Raw genomic sequence first — 22,171 nt, 5'->3', positions numbered from 1 at the left:
TTTCATAATGATTATATTATAGGCTAAAAAGATAAAATTTCAGATACACTGCGTTAAGTTTAATATAGTCTTAAAATTCATGGGCTGCTTTTACTTTTTAAAATGTGACTACAAGAAAATGACAGCTCCATATTATTTCTACTGGAGAGGGCTGCTTCAGATCTATGGCTCCCCAACTATAAAATTACTGGTGCCTGGCTCACAATCCCAGAGATTCTGATGAAATTGGTCTGGGGTGGGCCTGGGCCTTAGGGTTTTTTAACTCTCCCTGGTGATTATACTGAGCTGCCAAGGTGGAGAACCACTGCCCCAGGTTAACACAGATTCATCGATCCCAACTGATAAATAATGGCCTCAAAAGGACCTAATATCTTTTGGACGCTCTCATCATCCCTCAGCAAAAATGTGGAGTTGGGAAAATTGGGCCCATCTCTTACCTAAAGACTGAAAAAGCATCCCCACTGATGTCATCTGGGCTGAACGTTGGGTGATAGTTTTGTACCTCAACTTCAGATAGCAAACATACCCAGATGAAACTCAGCGTTTTCTCAGTGTCTCCAGCAACTCGCCACCAGTTCTTCCAATAATTCATTCCCATATCTGATGTAGTATATGTTTACAACAATCTCCTGGGTAGTTTGTTTACAAGCAGGTTGCTCTATGGTCGGGCGACCAACAAAACTGGTTTGCCTGGTACTGTCCTGGGTTTGGGCTTTAGCCAGAAAATCCCATATCCCGGGAACTGCTTGATTTTGGGCAAACTGGGACGGATGGTCATCCTCCCCCAAGGAACTGGATGTTTAACAAGAAGTCCAGGTAACTATCATTGAATTCAAGGTGAGCACAGTTTGAGAGCCACTCTCAGAAACACAGGTTCTTGACTAATTTTTAGGGCAGTTCTTTCTGGATTAACCAACTGCCCTCAGAAGGTAGCCACTGAGGTTACACAAATAATCAAATAATCAGTTCAGCAAATAGCTGATTGGGGAAATTGCTCTCATTTAATTAAACATATTAGTAAATTGTTTACAACCATTTGGGAGGAATAACTATAAAGGAAATCACCCTGACTGCCTTGAAGGTACTCTCCTGTTGTCAGGACCTCAGCAGACAAGGGCTGGGGAGGCCAAATAAGCATGTGGCATGAAGTTGGGTCAGTGTTGAGTTTCAATCATTGTTTCTTCCATTTGCTAACCTCTCTGTGCCTCAGTGTTTCCATCTGTAATAATGAAATCAATAATTTATACTAACAACCAAGGTTAGCCACGAGAATGAGAAATAAAGCATGGCATTAGACAAATCCCAGTTGAGGAACATTCTACAACATACCTGACCAGTCCTCCTCAAAACTGTCAAGGTCATCAAAAATAAGAAAAGTCTGAGTAATGGTCACAGCCAAGAGGAGATATGACCATCAGGTGGAATGTGGCATTCTGGAAGAGATCCTGGAACAGAGAAAGGACATCAGGGTAAAAACTAAAGAAATTCAAGTGTAGAATGGGTGTGAGTTAATATCAATGTATCAAAATTGGTTTATCGCTTGCCACAAATGTACCATACTCAGGTAAATGTTAATAATAGGACAAACTAAGTGTGGAGTGCAGGGGAATTCTGCACGTGTCTGTAACTTTCCTGTAACGATAAAACTATTCTGGGGCAGCCTGGATGGCTCAGCAGTTTAGCGCCACCTTCGGCCCAGAGCATGATCCTGGAGTCCCAGGATCGAGTCCCACCTCGGGCTCCCTGCATGGAGCCTGCTTCTCCCTCTGCCTGTGTCTCTGCCTCTCTCTCTCATGAATAAAGAAACAAAAAGATAATATAGAACTATTCTAAAATATAAATAAATAAATAAATAAATAAATAATAAAATAAACTATTGTAAAATGTAAAGTTTATTACCAAAAGCTCCTAGCGGAGTAGTGCCCAGGCCAGAAGTACACGTTTACGATAGGTGTTACTGTTACTGTGACCTGCACATGTAAGTCATCCTGTAACAAGAAGACCGTCATCTTGATTCAACATTTTCGGGAGAAATGAGAAGCTGGAAAGCCTCGGAGATTGGGGCTGAGGACAGAGAAGAGGAAAGAGAAGAGAAGAAAGGGGAGATGAAGAGGTCAAGGGCACTGTAGGATTTTGTCTCCTGCAGACCTTCCCTGTAACTTCTGACACGTTACCCAGTTGGTTTTCTTCAGTTATTCAGAGTCTGTAATTACTTTCTCCACTCAATTGTTCTCTGCTCCCCACGACCTCCTCTTCCTCTCCCCTCCTTCTGCCTGTGCATGCGCATGCGCGCCCCCTAGAACGTCCTGGAAGGCAGAGGCCTTCTCTGATTCGTCACTTCTGTATCCACCGTGCGCCGCGCAGCACGTGACACGGGCTACACGCTCTCTGTATTTAGTGAATGAAGGATGGGAAGCCGCTGACCCCCGAAGGACGGAGGGAAAACACTCGGGACTAGAACTAGAATCGCTTTCCTGCGCGTCTTCGCCTCCGTAATCGCTGTCCTGTATTGTGTTCGATTTCATTTAAGCCTTGCACAGATTTGGTTAGATGAGCAGGGCAGATGTTTTGGGCTCCATTGGAGGGATGTAAACGTTTTTGAAGAGGAAGGGAGGAAAAGGAGGAAGAAGAAGGGAGGAAGGAGGGGGAAAGAGAAGAAGGACCGGTAAGATAGGCGCAGCATTCATACGGTTAGAGAACGGGCCAGGGTGTTAGTCTCCTGGGGCCACCTTAACAACCTACACACACAGGGTGATGTGCTATATGTTGGCAATCGAACTCCAATACAAAATAAAAAATAAAGCAACCTACACAGGCAGGGTGGCTTAAGCAACAGACATTTGTTTTCTGACAGTTCTGAAGGCCGGGAGTCTAGGCTCAAGGTGCCGTGGTGGTGGTGGGGGGGGTCCTACATTGCTGTGTCCTCATCAGGTGGAGGGAGCTGCCGTGTATCTTTCTCTTACAAGGACCCCGGCCGTGTCAGAATAACATCTCACTCTCAGAGCTTCACTTAACTTCAATTACTTCCATAAAGGCTCATCTCCAAACACAGTCACATCTCAGGTTAAGGCTTCAACTCATGAATTTGGTGGGGGTGCATGACTGAGTCCTTAATAAGATGTTCTCTGACAAGGGGCAACAGGGTTAACAGGACTGAGCTAGGGGTCAGCAAACTAGGGCCTACAGGCCTTATCAGAAGGCCACCTTTATTTTGTAAATAAACTTTTATTGCTGCGGGGCCACACCCAGCATGGACAAATTGCCCAGGCTTCTGCTAGGAGGCAGAGTTGAGGAGCTCCCACCCAGTTGGATTCCCAAAGCCCCAAATATTTACTCTTTGGCCCTACATGGAAGTGCACTGACTCCTGGGTTAGGCCAACATAGGATTGCTTGTTTGATATGCAAGATGACCCCTTTGATTGCATTCTTGCCATTTCCCTGATGAGGCAGTGGAGACTCTTAAGAACTGGCTGCCACGTTCATAGCCTGCATGAACTCAAACATTCGGAAAGTTGCCCTTTCCAGGCCCCCCCCCCACCACAGGACCCAAGGCTTTTCTCCTGGACCTTGGAATCGTGTGTGGATGTGGCTGCCAGGCCTATGGTCCCATCAGCACCACAGCCTCCCTGGCAGCCTCACAGACTCGTCACTCAGGCCTGAAGGTCCCGCTGTGTCTATTCACACCTTTCTAGTTTTGGCTTATAGCTATTTTAGGTCCTTGGTTTCTTGAAATTTTTTCTTTCAGTTTGTTTTGTGCCAGGGCATGTGTTTTGTATGATTAGCATTTACATAGAAAGCAGATCACTTGAATTAAGGGAGCCTTGCAAATAATTATGTAGACCTTAAGGGGTTTCCAGGGATAATTTTGGGACTGTTAGTCCTAAATGCAATTGCTGGTCCTTTTCATTATTAGACAGGATGTTCCCTTTTCAGCATCTGATAGTGAACTCAGGGTTCTTTTGTTATTTATTACAACACGGGTTCCTGTTTATAGAGGCGTTTGTCAATAGAAAACAGTTCTTAGATCTTCCTTGAATTAGTGGAGACATTCCTCAAATGTGAATCCAGAGCCTTTTCATTAGGCCTATGGTAGAATTTAAGAAAGCAAAATTGCAATTGGGCTTAATTTTACTATTGGCTAACAGATCTCTTATGAGGACTTGGCTTCTTGATCTTCATGTCCATACAGACAAATGATCTGCATGCAGTGTTGCTGCTTTCATGTGTCCAGCATTATTTCCTCCAAGGAGCACCTTCATTCCGCTTCACCTGGTCCTATGTGGGCTGCCAGTCACAACATTCCAGGCCCCTGCAGCTCCTACAGCCCCATTCTACCCAGAGATACAGCAGCTGACCCAAGGGAAACTGTGTGACCCAATAGGAGCGAATTCCCCAGAATGTTAAAGAAGTTGAGAGAGAGGCCATCAAACCAAGGACTGGGCTGAAGGAAGGATGCAGAGCCCCCCAGATCTTGCGGTCTTATGTACCCTTGGACTTCCTAAGCATGTGAACCAAATAAATTCCTTTTTCTGCTTACTTAATCCAAGTTGGACTTCTCACTCAAAACCCAGAATGTCCTCACTAATATAACATATTTCCAGATTTTCTGAGTGTCCTCAGAAACAGGCCTCAGCCACCCCCAGAGGGCACAGGGCACTAGGCACTGGGACATACGAGTCCTCCTCCTAGGTGCAATCCTAGAACTCCTAGGCCATCCCTCTGCCTGCTCGGAGGGCCTTAGAAATGGGCAGCCTATGGGACGCGGGACGTAACATCATTCTTGGATATGTGTATGCCTTCTGTTATGCATAAAGTATATTCTGGGCTCACCTTTCTGAGTTCTCCCCGTCCTTTGGCCCGTCTTGGAGTAGAAGAAAAAGTGTTGATCTGGAGAAAAGCAGCAGCCCAAGTAGGATTAGCCACTAGGCCCACAGCACTGCTAATGCCTGACAGAGTGAGCTAGCCATAGTCTAGTGCCAGGGCCAGACCCCAAACCTACCAGTGAGCCCAAGAATGGCCTATGTAATCAGGAAGGAGAAATACAGCCCAACGCACACCACCAAGTGGCTGCAAAACTACCCCCTCGGTGAATACACATTGTTTTCAACTCCTTTGTTTTCCAACAGATACTTCTCTGAACCTGTGTAAACTCTGCCCCACTAGATCCTTCAACTGTCACCTGAAGTGTTAGCTATGACTCAGAGTTTCCTGAGATAAACTCTACAACCTCCCCCTGTCCACACCAGCCAAAACTTGGAGCCAAGTGGCCGGGAGATGCCTTAACGCCATGTGAACTGCGCGCTGACGTGTGCCTGCAGGTAATGAGAAATAAGTACACTTCTTTGCTGTCTCAGTTCTTCGCAGTTTAACTTGGCTTCCTCTGTTTCAGACTGATGGGAACTGAAGTCAATTCTTAAGACCCACAAGGAAGGAAAGCTCTTTGTGTTAAAGGCGGTCCGCCAAGGTGCTAATTCCATCTTTGGTAGGTTTTTCCCAGGACTGTGTTCCTCATCCAGGAATTTCTCTGAGCTTGGTGGTTCGCACGTCCAAATTCCAGCTTTGAATAAATAAACCAGCTAAAGTGCTGGGGTGCCTCAGGGAATAGCAGGGTGGTTTCTGAACCTCCATCGCCCCCCAGTGGTAATTTTTTTTTTGGTCAGGGATTTTCTTATTCCAAAAGGTTTAGGATTTTTCTCTATGAAGCTGTTTAAAAATATATATATATTTTTTAATTCTCGCGCTGAAGATTATGGAAAGTTTGCGTGGAGGTGTGTTAGTAACATCAAACTAATAGATTTATGCAATTGACAAGAAATATGCAATTGGACAGATCTCACGTATTGGGGTGCCCCTTGAAAATAATTCCTACCTATCATAGCTGCAAAGTTCAATGTGAAAGTAATTATCTCAAATAAGCCTGAGTTTTTTTTAATTCAGAGTATCCAGACCTGGGTTTCCATTTTTCTGGTCCATTTTTTTTTTAACTTGAAAAAGAGAGAGAGCCCGAGCGGGAGGGAGGGGGAGAGGGAGAGGGAGAAGCAGACTCCCTGCAAGAGCAGGGAGGCTGACGTGGGGCCTGATCCAAGGACCCCGAGATCATGATCCCAGCCTAAGGCAAACGTCTAATCAACTGAGCCACCCAGGCACCCCTTTCTGGTCCAATTAAACCACTATTAATAACTATGATTTTTTTTTACTTGTTTTATCCCTTTGTAAACTTTTCTACCATAAAATGTCTTATAACATTGTCCAAGGAGGTGAGGAAACAGTCAAAGCCAATGAAAATGAAGGTTTATAAACCATGTATGTATAACTTTGCAAAATCCAACATCAAACCCACACAAACTACATAGAAATATCACTGTCAGTTTGGCAAGACTTTCAGCAGATTATACATACTATGGCAGAATCAAATGAATAAAAGTTTCGGTGATTTCAAACTTCAACCAGATGAAACTAAAAAACAGGTGAGAGAAGTGCCCTAAGTCATAAAACATAGTTTAATGACATTAAACGGTCTCAATGGTCAGTAGGGACTGGTGTATGAGATTTAATTCATCAGCCACCCATTCACCCACCTACCACTCCACCCCCTCATCCATCCTCCCACCTACCCACTTAGGTTGAGAAAGGTATCCTATGGAAAACAAAGGAGAAAAAGTGGGTCTTCAGAGCAGGGATGATCTTGCAGCCACTTGGTAGTGTGCTGCAGGCTCTGTTTCTCTTTCATGATTACCTATATCCATCCATCTATACACCAGGTATGTGCCAAATGCTGTGTGAAGTGCCAAGGATAAGAGATGGATAAAATGCAAACCTGCTTCCATGGTGCCAGAAGCAAAAGAGAGTTTTCAGGTTTTTCAATCTGGTCTCTACTCTGAGGCTCCATTCTCAGAGAAGATGGAAATAACCAGTACCAAATCACTAAATCCAGAAAAGACTCTCAATAAGTGGCATCCAGATGGCCTAGAGACCTAGCTGGCCTTGGCTGCATAGAGATGAGAACTCATGCAGCTACAGCTATTGAATGTTTTTCTCTGAAAAACAAAAGGTGGGCTCTTTGGGATTCAAAAAAATACAAACTATTGTGAGAGAGAGAACATATGTTACATACAAAACAGCCAAGGAACACTTTTATGGCATAATAAGCTCAAAATTTTGCATTAAATACAGCCAGTGCTTTTTATGGCTAGTATGAACTATTTCACCTGGCTTTCTAGAAAAGGAAGAACTAGAATTGAGGAAAGCAAGTCCAGACTAAAGAGGCTTACCATCAGCCCAGAAAAGGGAAGGTTCTTGCTTCCCTACCCACAATAGAGTTTGTATTTCAACACAGTTTTCAGATCACAGTGAATTCTTTTGGTTCACCACCTGCTATTCCTCTCCCCCAGGCCCTTTTTAGCTTAGAGGCCAGCCTCATAGTCCTGTAAATAATACTAACCCAGTGCTAACCTCCTACACACCAAGCATTCCTGCCACTCCTAAATCCTGAGTGGAAGTACATGTCCTTCAGCTTCCTCTACTCAGATCTTGTTTCCTTTCCGGATAGAAATTCTCTTCCTCTGGCCACTGCCCACCCCTCCACCCCCACCCCCCGCCCTGCTTTGAAGGATAAACTTCATCAAATCTCTTTTAAATCCCAGTGGTCTGGGGGCCTCATTATTAGTGCCAAAGCACATCTTTTAGTGTGCATCTAGCATATCTTGCACATAGTAAGTGCTAAATAGTTTGTTAAAAGTAGGGGAAGGTGGAATGGTGGGAAGAGAAGGATAGAAGGAAGAAGGATAGTTAGAAGGAAAGGAGAAAGCGAGGGAAAAGAGAGAATAATATAGAAAGAAAGGAAAAGTAGAAAAAAGAATTATCTTACAAGGACCTGATGTTCCCACTAACAAACATCATCCAACAATGAAATACTCCCTTGTCCTCCTTAGCAAATGACGTAAGCATGCTGCTGAGGTATCTTCAGGGACATATATGAAACAAATTAATCTATTGGAGTTAATGGTTTCAAATGATGGTTTTCAGTGTTTTCTCATACTTTGGGGGCCAGGCTGAGCTGTTCACTGTTACAATAAAATAACAGCCACACACAGACACACACACACACATTAATTTTCAGGAAACCTTTAAATGAACAGATAGAACGTTCTTAATTTTCACCTTTTCTTTTTTCTTTTTTTTTAAATTTTTATTTATTTATTTATGATAGTCACACAGAGAGAGAGAGAGAGGCAGAGACATAGGCAGAGGGAGAAGCAGGCTCCATTCACCGGGAGCCCAACGTGGGATTCAATCCCGGGTCTCCAGGATCGCGCCCTGGGCCAAAGGCAGGCGCTAAACCGCTGCGCCACCCAGGGATCCCATTTCACCCTTTTTCTACCACACAATTCTCACATATGTTGTCAAGTACTCACAAAGAACAAAGCATATGAACACACATGGTGACAACCAAAAAAGTCAAAGGGGAGTTCCCAGAAATGGAATTTCTTGTAAATATTTAACCACTAGTATAAGACACAATCAGTTGTTTCTATTTCACCCAATGCAATGAAATATGTATTGCATGATGTTCACAAGAAGTACCGGTGCATTTCCATTTTAGCAGCCACCCCTCAGTGTTCAGAATTCTAACACCATAGCAGGCTCACCTGGGGATAAATGTATTTGTACAGGGGAGCTCTTGTAGGTGATCCTCAAACCACATCAGTGTACACACTTCTTTCTCACCTCAGGTGGCTCAGTGTTCAGCATGGCAATACTACAATACTACAAAAAGCAATGAATTAGAGAATGAGGCCACTTTGAGCAATTATAAAGGAATTTTAAAAAATAAATCAAGTTATTATTGAAATTGTTAGGTAAATTAAGGTAGGGGCTAATTATATTATTATTGTAAATAGTGGAAGAGTCATACTCATCTCTTCTAGTCGCTAAATATAAAGCTGAATTAGTTTTGGGTAACTGAAAACTTTAGATAAATGTTCTTTCTTCCACATGAAAGAAGACAGAGAAGCAATTTTCTCTCACTATGAGTTACTTTAATGCAGAGCTTCTTGAACTAGCTGCAGTGGAGGACTAGGGTTTTTTTTTAATTTCTAATAAAAGACCAATATTTATGTAAAACACTAACAAAAATTTTAAAAAAATACTAATGAAATAAAAAGCAAACATACAAAACACAAGCCAAAGTTCAGATTCACCAGATACAAAACCACTCTTTTAAACTGCTAACAAAAGTTTCCAAATGCTTTCTCTTGATCTTTACATTTTTAAATGAACAACACAGAGGGTATTCTAAAACCTTGCCATCCAAAGTATGGTCCTTGGACCAGCAGCACTGGCATCCCCTGGGCACTTGTGAGGGTAGAGACTCTCATCCTTCCCCTAGACTCACTGAATCTGAATCTACATTTTAACATGATCCTGGATGGATCTGTGTGCACTTCAAGTAGGAGAAGCATCCGTCCAAACTATAAAATCAAAAGCAACTCTACAGGCACACAGACATACATATAACTTTAAGACCACAGAATGTTTTATTATCAACTCACCATTTTTTGTAATAGGTATTTAATAAATTCACCCTTAAGCAAAGTTTATGCCATTGTCAGCTAGGCCTGGCCTCCCTATCCCCTGGAGCTCAAGATCTGATTCACTTGAATCTCCAGATCCACGGAAGATCAAGTTTCCCTAAGTTATACGATACTTCCCAGGGACTCATGTTCCCATGGTCACCTCTGCCTCTGGATTCCTCTTTCTGCCTGTGCTGGCTCAGTTCATGTTAACTTAGATAGCAAACCACCCCTTTTATCATCTTCTATGAAAATCCATTCACCAAAGCATTTGGTGGTTTTGTTATGACTCATAATAGAACAGAGACATATGGAGACTTTGTGAACATGATTTAAGAAAACTATATCTATGCCAATCCAAAAATTAACACAATGTTTCATGGATAATTAACACTAGGAACATTCCCACAAGATTTTGAAATGTCCACCACCACTTCTATTATTTAATATTTTGCTGGAAGTCCCTAGCCTGTGCAATTAGCAGCGCCAAGAAGTTCTAGGTGTTAGAGTATGAAATGAGGAAGTTAATTATTATTAGTTCCGATGATATGAAAGAATCCCTGGAAAACCCAATATAAACCAAATATAATAAACCAAAAATATAAAGCAAAGACAATAAGAAAATTTAGACATTGTAGAACATAAGGTGAATGTAGCCAATAGCTTTCATAAATATGCCAACAAGTTTGAAGACCTAAGGAAAGAAAGGATTTCCCTCCCATTGCAACAACAAATTTTAAATACCAAGAAATAAGCTCACCAAAAAATACTTAAGATTTGAAGAAACACTTAAAAATCATACTGAGGGACACGAAACAAGAACTGAACATTTGGGAGCATCCTGCATATTCATGTATAGGAAGACTCATTTTTCAAGAGTTCTAGTATTCTTAAATTAATATATAAATTCAACATAATCCTGATGAAATTACCATCCAGGTTTAAAAAAAAAACTTGACCAGCCAACTACAAATTTCATTCAGAAATGTAAATAAGCAAAAGTATCAAGAAAAATTCTGAAAAAGAAGTATAATGAGAGGCTAGTGATTTGCCAGATGGTAGCAATACTTCAATGAACATGGTATTAGTGTGTTCATGGATAGGACAATGGCTCAGAGTAAAAAAATCCAAAAATATGTTCAAGAATACATGGGCATTTAATGTCTTAATAACAAGGACACATCTCAAATCTAAGTATGTGTGAGGGGTGTCTAGAGAGAGAGTTTATTGGATAAATCATCCTGGGACAATTGAGTGACTGAAAAATACTGGGGGATTGGAGCTGTAACTTATTCCTTACACCAGGATAAATTTCAAATATATTAATGTTTGATTTTTTTAAGATTTTATTTATTCATGAGAGACACACGCACAGAGAGAGAGAGAGAGAGAGAGAGGGAGAGAGAGAGAGGCAGAGACACAGACAGAGGGAGAAGCAGGCTCCATGCAGGGAGCCCGATGTGGGACTCATCCCGGGTCTCCAGGATCACACCCTGGGCTGAAGGCGGCGCTAAACCGCTGAGCCACCCAGGCTGCCCTATAGTAATGTTTTAAAATAAAAATAGAAAACTTTTAAAAACTTGAAAAAAATATGAAAGAATTTATTTAGAACTTAAAAGAAAGTACTTCTGAATATGCTATAATACCCAGAAACCATGAAAGAAAAGACTGCAAATTAAGGTGCACAAGCAAAAACACGAGAAAAATGACAAACAGAAAATATGCCTAACTCATTGTTATGGATTAAACTGTGTCCCACTCGAAATTCACATTTTGAAACCCTAACCCCAAACATCACCTTAGGGATAGTAATCTTTTTTTAAATATTTTATTTATTTATTCATGAGAGACACAGAGAGAGGCAGAGACATAGGCAGAGGGAGAAGAAGATTTTCTGAGGGGAACCTGAGGCAGGAATCAATCCCAGGACCCTGGAATCATGACCTGAGCCGAAGGCAGATGCTCAACCACTGAGCCACTCAGGTGCCCCCTAGGGATAGTAATCTTTAGAGAGGTAATTAGAGTTTAAAGAAATCATATGGAATTAGACAAATACCATACTATTTCATTTACATGTGAAATCTGAAAAACAAAACAAAAATCATAGATACAGAGAACAGATTGGTGGTTATCAGGGAAAGTGGGTTGGGGGGTAGGCAAAAAGGGTGAAGGAATTCAACCGTATGATGATGGATGGTAATGGACTTCTTGGGATGATTGCTTTGTAATGTATGCAAATATCGAAGTGGTGTATTGTACACCCGAAACTAATGTAACACTATATACCAATTTTAATGAAAAAAGAAAGTAAGTTAAGCAAAGTCATAAGGGTAAGATCCTACTCTGATAGGACTGGCATCCTTATAGGAAGAGATACCAGAGAGCTCCCTTTATCCACGTGGACAGAGAAGAGGCCAAGTGAGGACACAGCGAGAAACTGGCTGTCTGTAAGCCCAGGAAGACAACCCTCACCAGAAACCAGCCCTGATGGCATCTTAATATTCAACTTGACCTCTAGCCTCTGGAGCTGTGAGAAAATAAGTTTCTGTTGTTTAAGCCACCCAATCTATGTTATTCTGTTATATGGCAGCCCAAACAGACTAATACACTCATATTGTAGAAAAAGAATTAATTTCTTTACCATGTAAGTAATTCCTACAAAATCAGTAACAAACAGAGCAATATACCAGTGTTGATGAAGGTGTGGGGAAAGAGGCACTCTCATACATTCCTAGAGGGAAGTACCAATTGGTACAACCACCCATTGAGGGTAATTTGGACATGTCTATCAAAGATAAAAGCAAATTACTCACAACCCAGCATTTCAACTGCAGGTGTTTATTACACAGATATGCTCAAGGATATGAGAAATGATGTAACTACAGTATTACTCATCATAATATTGCTTGTAAAAGGAAAGTATTAGAAACAATCCCACCAATTACATAAATTATATTAATCCAGAGAATGGTATACAACTGTTAAATAAAAAGGAAAAGGATAGTTTTATGTAACTATATGGAAAACCTCCGAGATATTTTAGGTAAAGAAAAACAAGGGTGAAAACATTCGGTGAAGGCTTTTCCATGCTACCCAGTGACAGGTCCGTGCAGCGTTGCTCTGTGTTCCCATCGTAGCTTAAAGGGAAGCCTTCACAATGTCCGGAGAACCCTGATGTCCTGCAAATGAAGGACGAGGATGTCCTTGAATTCCTCACAGCAGCAATCCACTTAGATGGCACCAACCTTGACTTCCAAATGGAACAGAACGTCCACAGAAGTGATGGTATCTATATCATAAATCTGAAGAGAACCTGGGAGAAGCTTCTGCTGGCAGCTCGTGCCACTGCTGCCATTGAAAACCTGGCTGAGGTCAGTGTCACATCATCCAGGAATCCTGGACAGTGAGCTGGGCTGAAGTTTCCTGCTGCTACTGAACCAGTCCTATCTGCTGGCTGCTTCACTCCTGGAACCTTCCTAACCAAGTCCAGCCTTTCTGAGATCAGTAACCACCAGCAGTCTCAGCTCCCAGAAAGGCTGCCTCTGTGCTATGGGGACACTGCCATCCCTTGCAACAATGAGGGGGGGCTCACTCAGCGGGTCTGGTGTGGTGGATCCTGGCCCTGGAGGTTCTGTGCATGCGTGGCACCACTTCCCATGAACACCCATGGAAGGTCGCACATGAGTCCTACCTCTTCAGAGATCCTGCTGAGATTGGAAAGGAAGAGCAGGCTGCCGCTGAAAAGGCTGTGGCCAAGGAGGAATTCCAGGGGGAGTGCACTGCTCCAGCTCCTGAGTTCACTGGTGCTCAACCTGAAGCGGCAGACTGGTCTGAAGGTGGGCAGGTATGCTCTGCACCTAGTCAGCATCCCCTCCTGGGGCCTGGAGCCCCCAGCTGGCCACCGAAGACTGGTCTGCGGCTCCCACTGCTCCGGCCACTGAGTAGGTAGGAATAACCACTGGTGGTCTCATGCCGCTCTTCCACAAAGGCAAGCAAAAAGGACAGATTGACCGAAAATTAACAGTTTCTTAAAAAAAAAAAAAACAACAAACCACTCTGTGAAGTATGATACCACTTGTGTAAGAAAAAAAAACAATGGAAGTGGGGAGAGAAGAGCTCTTCTATTGCACATGACAGTGTCTGCTACACTGGAAGAACCCCACCTAGCCTTTCAAAGTCGATTCAGGGTGATGGCTGCCCAATACTGTAAATGTGCTTAGTGCCACTGAATTGTACATTTAAAAATAAAGTAGTAAAAAAAAAAGTCAACTCAGAGGTCATCTCCTCCAGAGTAAAGGCCATGGCTAAATACATTTTCCTTATATTCCCATGGCAACTTTATAAACTAACTACCATAAATGAAATTGGCTGAAGGTATGTTTTATCTTGCTCTCTAGGGTGTTGGTGAGGCTATTGGTGGGGACCATGCCCCACCCAAACCGTGGACTCTGAGACTGGCTCCATACCCAGCACACAGCAGGCACTGAGGAAATATTTCCCCGACAGCCTGTCATACAGACTTCAGACTCAGGACTGCAATGTCAACTTCTGCTGAGTTTCCAGCCTGCTAGCCAGCCCTGTACATTTCAGACTTGGCAACTCTCACAACTGGGTAAATCAATCCCTTAAAATTAATCTGTCTAGAGATGGATGGATGGATAGAGCAATCTCTTATTGGTTCTGTTTCTTTGGAGAAGAACCCTGACTGATATGGCAAGTAAGATAGAGAGCTGGGGACAAAAGAACACTCCTCAGATAACCTCATGCATTAGGCTTTCTACTGCAGCTGCCTCTGCTTCTGATACAATATTAAGGGAGGTGCAACTGATGATGAACCGTGAGAAAATTGGTAGAAAACCCCAGAGCAGAGGGGCAAGTGTAACATATTTTAGCATTTATGTTAATGATGTAGTTCATGTTTTATAATTCGCAATGTATTTCTCTAGATATAAAGCTTTATAGTGTCATTGCTGAAGAGGGAGAGGGAGAGACAGAGACAAAGACAGAGAGAGAAGAAAAATTCAAACCTTTGTTACATTCTGATTATCTTTCAAATATTTGTACCAATAACTGCATTTAGAGCCTGTATATCTTTGGTTTTCATTGCATAAGGAGACCATGAAGTAAAATGATATCACAAACATCTGTACCTACTAGGATTCAAGAGTTAAAATGTGAATTTTGATATCTCCCAAAGCATATTTTCTGGAAAAACTGCGTCTGATGTGGTGATGGTGGTGGTGGTAGAGAACCGTTTGTCACCTTGTCTTTTGTGGCTTTAATTCTTCAATCCCACTGTTGGAATGAGTCCAAACCACTCAAGAGAGCCTTCTCATCCTTCCTCCACAGTCACTCATACCTCACCTTCCTGATTTTTCTCACATATTTACTTCTCTCTAATTTATTAATTCACAATGATTACAACAAGAAATAAAACTGCCAAAGAAGCACAAATATATGTAGGTTGGCTAGTCAAGCATTCTCTTCCTAGTAGGAAAACCCAACTAAAACCAGAAGGTTCTTTGGTAAATATAGAATGATAGAGAAAAAAACAAAAGCCTTGAAGGATGTAATCATTCATACTTGTGGCTTCAATACCCAATTATACCTAGTGATTTATGTTAGTTTATTTGCAAGCGGCTCTCACTTTCCTGAGTTTCAGGTCTGTGTTCTGAGCTGCTTCTTGGATTTCCTTGGGAGGGACTAGAAAATGGTGGGCTACAAGAGGAATTGTCGGGGAGAACAGGAAACTGTGAGGGACCTGAGGAATTGTGGGAGAGACCAGGGAGTTGGGGGGGGGGACCAGAGGGATTGTGGGAAACCACAGAAATGTGAAAAACAAGGGGAATTTGGAGAAATAACAGAATTGTTGGAGTGATGTGGAATTGTGGGAGAGAGCTGAAAATTGTGGGAAAGAATAGAGAATTGGGCTTGAGACACGAAAATTTTTAAGAGATTTTATTTATTCATGAGAGACAGAGAAAGGCAGAGGCAGAAGAAGAGGCAGGCTCCCCTCAGAGCAGGGAGCCTTAGGTGGGAGTCGATCTCAGGACCCCAGGATCATGACCTGAGCCAAAGGCAGACATTCAACTGGCTGAGCCACCCAGACCCCCTTGAGACAGGAAATTGTGGGAAATCAGTTGCATTTCCATACCCTAATAATGAAATATCAGTAAGAGAAAGTAAGAAAATAATCCCACTTATAACTGCATCAAAAAGAAAAAAAATACCTAGGAATATATTCAATCAAAAAGGTGAAAGATCTGTATATTGAAAACTATAAGATATTAATAAAAGTCAGAAGAGGACACAAATAAATGGAAAGATACTCCATACTCATGGATTGGAAGAATCCATATTGTTGAAAGGTCCATACTATCCAAAGCATTCTAGACTCAATGCAATCCCTTCCAAAATTCTAATGGAATTTTTCACAGAAATAGAACAATCCTAAAATTTGTATAGATCCAGAAAAGGCCTTGAATAGCCAAAGCAATCTTGATAAAGGATAAAGCTGGAAGCATTTCATTGTCTGATTTCAAACTATGTTACAAAGCTATAATAATCAAAACAGTATGGTATTGGCATAAACACAGACATAGAGAAAAATGGAAGAGAATTGAGAACCCAGAAATAAACCCATACATATATGTTCAGTTGACTTACAACAAAAGAGCTAAGACTATACAATGGGGAAAAGATAGTCTCTTGAATAAATGTTGGGAAAACTGGACAGCCACATGCAAAAGAATAAACCTGGACCACTATCTTACATCATGCACAAAAAAATAACTCAAAATGGATTAAAAACTTGAACATAAGACCTGAAACCATAAAGTCCTAGGAGAAAACACAGGCAGTAAGCTCCTTGACATCAGTCTTGGAGATATGTTTTTGGATTTGACAGCATAAACAAAGGCAACAAACGCAAAAATAAACGAATAAATGAGTAAAAATGAACATCAACCTAAATAGCTTCTGCACAGCAAAGGAAGCCATAAACGAAGTACAAAGGCAGCCTACCAAATGGATGAAAATATTTGCAAATTACATATCTGGTAAGGTGTTAACAGCCAAAATATATAAAGAGCTCATATGACTCAATAGAAAAAAAAATTCCAATGAAAAACTGGGCAGAGGAACCGAATAGGCGTTTTCCCAAAGAAGACACACAGATGGACAACAGGTACACTAAAAGGTGCTGAACAGGGGTGTCTGGGTGGCTCAGTCGGTTGAAAGTCTGACTCGTGGTTTCAGCTCAGGTCATGATCTCAGGGTTCAGGGATCGAGCACTGTGTCGGGCTCTGCACTCAGCAAGAAGTCTATTTGAGGATGCTTTCCCTCTCCCTCTATCCCTTCCCCCTCTCATGTGCACGTATGCGTTCTCTCTCTGTCTCTCTCAAATAAATAAATAAATGTTTTTTAAAAAGGTGCTGAACATCACTACTCATCAGGGAGATGCAAATCAACCCAACTGAGACCTTACTTCACATCCGTTAGAATGATTACTCCCAGAAAGACAAGAAATAACAAGTTGGATATGGAGGAAAGGGAACACTTGTGAACTGTTGTTCACAATGTAAATTGATGTAGCTACTGCGAAAACATTATGGAGGTGACTGGAAAAATTAAAAATAGAACTTCCCAATGATCCAGCAATTCCACTAGGTATTTATCCAAAGGAAATGACTGACTCAAAAAAATACATGTACCCCCTATGTCCACTACAGCATTATTTACAATAGCCAAAACGTGGAAGCAAACTAGGTAAGTGTCCATCAATGGACAAATGGATAAAAAAAATGTGATACACACACAATGTAATATTATTCAGCCATATAAAAGAAGGCAATCCTGTCATTGGTGACATGGATTGACCTTGAGGATATTTTGCTAAGTGAAATAAGTCAGACAAAGAAAGACAAACAGTATATGATCTCACTTATATGTGGAATCTAAAAACCAAACCAAACCAAACCAAAACAACAAAACAACAAACTCATAGATAGAACAGACTGGTAGTTGCCAGAGGCTGGAGGTGGGGACAAGGTGAAGTGGATGGAAGTGGTCAAAAGGTACAAACTTCCCATTGTAAAATAAATTAAGTCCTGGGGGTATAAAGTACTGCATGGTGACAACTGTTAACAATACTGTCTTATACATTTGAAGTTGCTAAGACAACATATCTTAAAAGTTCTCAGGGATCCCTGGGTGGCGCAGCGGTTTGGCGCCTGCCTTTGGCCCGGGGCACGATCCTGGAGACCCGGGATCGAATCCCACGTCGGGCTCCCGGTGCATGGAGCCTGCTTCTCCCTCTGCCTGTGTCTCTGCCTCTCTCTCTCTCTCTCTGTGACTATCATAAATAAATAAAAATTTAAAAAAAATTAAAAAAAAAAAGTTCTCATCAAAAGAAATAAATTTTGTAACTGTGTGGTGACGGATGTTACCTAGACTTATTATGGTGATCATTTCACAATATGTACATATACCCAATCATTATGTTGTACACCTAAAACTAATATAAAATTATATGTCGGGGATCCCTGGGTGGCGCAGCAGTTTGGCGCCTGCCTTTGGCCCAGGGCGTGATTCTGGAGACCCGGGATCGAATCCCACATCGGGCTCCCGGTGCATGGAGCCTGCTTCTCCCTCTGCCTGTGTCTCTGCCTCTCTCTCTCTCTCTCTCTCTGTGACTATCACAAATAAATAAAAAAAATTAAAAAAAATTATATGTCAATCATATCTCAATTTAAAAGATATTTTTAAAATCCTGCCACAAAAATTGTGGGAAAGACAGGGAGTTAAGGAAGAAACAATCATGGGAAATAACAGAGAACTGTGTGAGATAGGGAATTGTGAGAGATCATAAAAAAAACTGTGGGAGACATGGGGAATTCTGGAAAAGGACAGAATTGTTAGAAAGGGAATTGTGGGACAAACTGAGGAACTGTAAGGGAGGAATATAATGAGGGAGCAGAGAATCGTGAAAGAGTGAAGAATTGGAGAGAGGTGGGAAATTATCAAAGATACAGGGAATGATGGGGAAAAAGGAGAAGCATGCATAAGACATGGAATTGTGGGAACTCGAAGAAGTAGAAAAGCAACACTTTGTAAACATAAGCCAACTGTAGGTTTGGAGAGGAGACTTATTTTACAAGAACCAGTCATACATTCAGTTTGTAATTACAAAAGAGCTTCAATTTTTCCTCTGTGCTAAACCCTTGGGTCTGACAGCAGGAGTTCATACCACATTACCATGGATTGGCAAACTCACGGGCACTGCCTTGTACGGGCAGACACACACACACACATACTCATACACACATGTAGACATGCATGTACACATACAAACACACATACATACAAATATATATGCACACATGTCTTGGAAATTTCAAACATGATAAGAGAAATAAACATAAAATGGCTAGAAAATTTTTAAGATCTTGTAAGATAAAACAAGATGAAAAGTGATAGAATAGCATAAGAAAATTAGAGTGTCACTCGAGGAATACAACATATGAGGAATAGAGTTTCCTTAAAAGAGAAAATGAAGAAAGAAGGAGTGGAGCAAGTTATCAAGAAAATTAATAATATAAGAAAATATCTCCAATGTGAAGGTCATGGGTTCCAGAATGAATGGTCCCCTCAGGTGCTAAGCCAATGAAAGCAAAGAGGTACATCTTTTCAGGCTACTAGAAGAAAAGAGAAGTTAAAAATATTGTTGAGGGGAAAAAAAAGAAATGGGGGCACCTGGATGGATCAGCGGTTGTGACTCTGCCTTTGGCTCAGGGTATGATCCTGGATTCCCGGGATCGAGTCTCGCATCGGGTTCCCCGCAGAGAGCCTGCTTCTCACTGTGCCTGTGTCTCTGCCTCTCTCTGTGTCTCTCATGAATAAATAAATAAAATCTTAAAAAAAAGAAATGGCACTCAACTTTTCAATATCAGCAATGGAAATTAAGACAATGAAGCAAAAAAAAAAAACGCAAAAAAAAAAAAGACAATGAAGCAACCACTTGACATTTCTTTTTTTTTTTTTTTCCACTTGACATTTCTAAGAGAAAAGTTTTTAAACCTAGAATTACACATGGAAACTACCAATCAATCACATGGGAAGGTAAACTACGAACAGTTTCTGATTTTCAAGACCTCAAAAGCTGATGTGCTCCCAAAACAATGTGAAGAAGAATACATGGTATCCAAGAACCAGAGATCCAAGACAAGATAGAAGATTGAAAGGAAGTCCTTAGAGAGCAGCTGAGAATTGGGCCTTGGCAGAGGTGAGGTGCTTATCTGTGAGTGGGGTCTCAAGGGGAAAAGAGAGACATAAACATTAGTTGATATATTTAAATGCATTGAGAGGAGATTTACCATGGGGACAAGAAGCTTAGGGAAAACCTAAAAATCTAGACAGACAAAGGGGGAAAGGCAAGTATAAAATTCTAGTGAAGAAGTTGCATAAGAAAAAAATCGTCTTTGGTCATAACAAATATTTTCATAGCCACAATACTGTAAATACTAAACTGTGATGTGTCCCAAGCCTCTAACTATTGGCACGGGAGAGGGACACGTGTGTTTGTGTCAGCACGTTGTTTGGAACGTGGAAGGAAAAGTAGAAGAAACAGTTAAAGAGTAGTAAGTCTTTGCCTGGGGAGAGTGGAAATTGGGGTTCAAAGCATCCCCCCGCCGTCATCTCCCTACCCACTGAGAGCTCTACTTTAAGGCTCTGTTTGGTACCTCCTTCTTTTTGTTTAAGATTTTATTTACTTATTCATGAGAGACACACACACAGAGGCAGAGGCAGAGGCAGAGGGAGAAGCAGGCTCCCTGCAGGAAGCCCGATGTGGGACTCGATCCCAGGACCCCGGGACCTGAACCGAAGGCAGACTCTCAACCACTGAGCCACCCAGGTGCCCTGGTACCTCCTTTTTTATAAAGCATCCTTGTTACTTCTTTCCTTCCCATCCGCTTTTGGCACATGACCCTCCGAACAGTGACTTCTTCCCCTTGCCTCCAATAGTATGCACATACGTACACTGAGATATAAATATGGTTATTTGTTTGCATGACTGTCTCTCCCATTACCAGGTATTTTTGGTCTTTCAGTGCCATATGCTCCTTTGGATTACTTCTCAGAATAGTATTTTTACATGCATTAAACAAAATACAAGAAATCACTAAGGAAATCAATTATATTGAAATACAGTTATCAACATATTTTAGAAAAACACATTTTGATCATTAAAGGTCAGGTTCCTCAGGAAATATGCACTGATATAATATAGGTTTTAAAATGCTGTCTTAAAAAAAATAAAAATAAAATGCTGTCTTGATCCAGTGTTGAGGCCGTGGCTAGTGGCTGGCCAGTTCCCTTTCTTGAGCAGCCAGGTCCGCACTCGCCCACCACCTCCCTTGCTGGGCTCTCATATTCTGAGCCGCTATACACCATGTGGCTGCTGCAGAGCCCACCTCACCCCTCACCGGTCTCTTCCCCCTCTCCCTCTGGCTAGTGAAGGACTCCAGTGCTTCTGCATGTAGCAAGCACCCTACCATGTGAGGTAGGCCCCCTCTCTTGGGATCTGTGAGTATAATTAACTGTTTATTCAATGGCAGTTGTTTCCTGATCTGTCGACCTCACCAAATCTAAATAATAATCAGACTTGTTAAAATGGCTGAGACTCCAAGAATTGTGCATCGGAGTGAACAGCAATGAGAGAGTGATGGTAGGTCTGGGCAAAGGAAGAAGTGGAACTGTGAGGCAGTCACAAGGGAAGTCTCAGCCACTGATGCTAGGATGGCCCTGAGGTGACCTCCTTGCAGAGAAGGCCTTGGGCTTATGGACCCTTGCAGAGGCTATCAAGGCGGCAGCAGCCGGTCCCCAGGGACGGGATGTGATTTTTGCCTGAGGCAGTTCTCTTTGGCAGAGAGCGATTCCTGGAGAGAGACCAGAGGGGTCAGCTGCTACCAGTCCCCAGGCCCTTGGAGATGGCTCCCCGGGCCCTGGGCATGCTTCCCAGTTCCATCATGGTGATATAGAAAGGCGTATGCTTCTTAGTAACACTTTTAAGTCACAAGATAAAATTATCTTAATTCCGAAGTAGTGATGAATAGTATTTCAAGACAGTAACAACCATCGTTTGTGACATAATTTCTCCGTGGTTTCTATCAGCGCCACATATACCTAGCACTACTAGGATTTGTTGTCTGCATTCCTGATGAAAAAAATTCTAAATTTCTGTTAGAGGTAAGTGAAAATACAGACCTTCAAGTCCACACACCCAGGTAAGAAAGCCTTGGGAGCCGGAACCTTGATTGGTTCATTTTGGGATCTCCAGAGTCGGCCACGGTTCTGGACACCTACTTGAGTCATTACTAGAACTCACACTGATGGGATACAATTTAAAAGATAGAGACTTTAAAACTAACACCTCCAGAGCAACCCTCCCGCGGCTTAGCGCAGAGCCCCACTCTAGGGACGTCTCCCCGCCCACGCTGGCCCGGAGGGGCGGGGCCAGGTGGCGGCCCTCGCGCTGATAGGTAGAGGCGGGAGGGGGCGGGCCCGTTTCGCCCCGCTCCACGGAAGCCGACAATTTCAGC

At 42.1% G+C, this 22,171-nt stretch overlaps 1 long non-coding RNA gene and 1 pseudogene across 2 annotated transcripts; one reads left to right on the top strand and one right to left on the bottom strand.

Annotated features, from left to right (window-relative positions):
* Window positions 1-27: 27 nt before the first annotated feature.
* Window positions 28-22,071, bottom strand: LOC144307625 (uncharacterized). 2 transcript variants are annotated; one of them, XR_013374419.1, is made up of 4 exons: window positions 2,175-2,269; window positions 1,900-1,988; window positions 1,330-1,445; window positions 28-1,219 (listed from the first exon to the last, which is right to left on the bottom strand). It is a non-coding gene; the product is annotated as an uncharacterized LOC144307625 (long non-coding RNA). The 2 variants fall into 2 exon arrangements; XR_013374418.1 differs by lacking the exons at window positions 1,900-1,988; window positions 2,175-2,269 and adding an exon at window positions 21,837-22,071.
* Window positions 5,014-13,604, top strand: LOC144308285 (small ribosomal subunit protein uS2 pseudogene; annotated as a pseudogene).
* Window positions 22,072-22,171: the final 100 nt, after the last annotated feature.

The sequence above is a fragment of the Canis aureus genome, chromosome X (genome assembly GCF_053574225.1).
Source record: "Canis aureus isolate CA01 chromosome X, VMU_Caureus_v.1.0, whole genome shotgun sequence".
NCBI lineage: Eukaryota > Metazoa > Chordata > Mammalia > Carnivora > Canidae > Canis > Canis aureus.
This window is presented reverse-complemented; position numbering and strand designations above follow the sequence as displayed.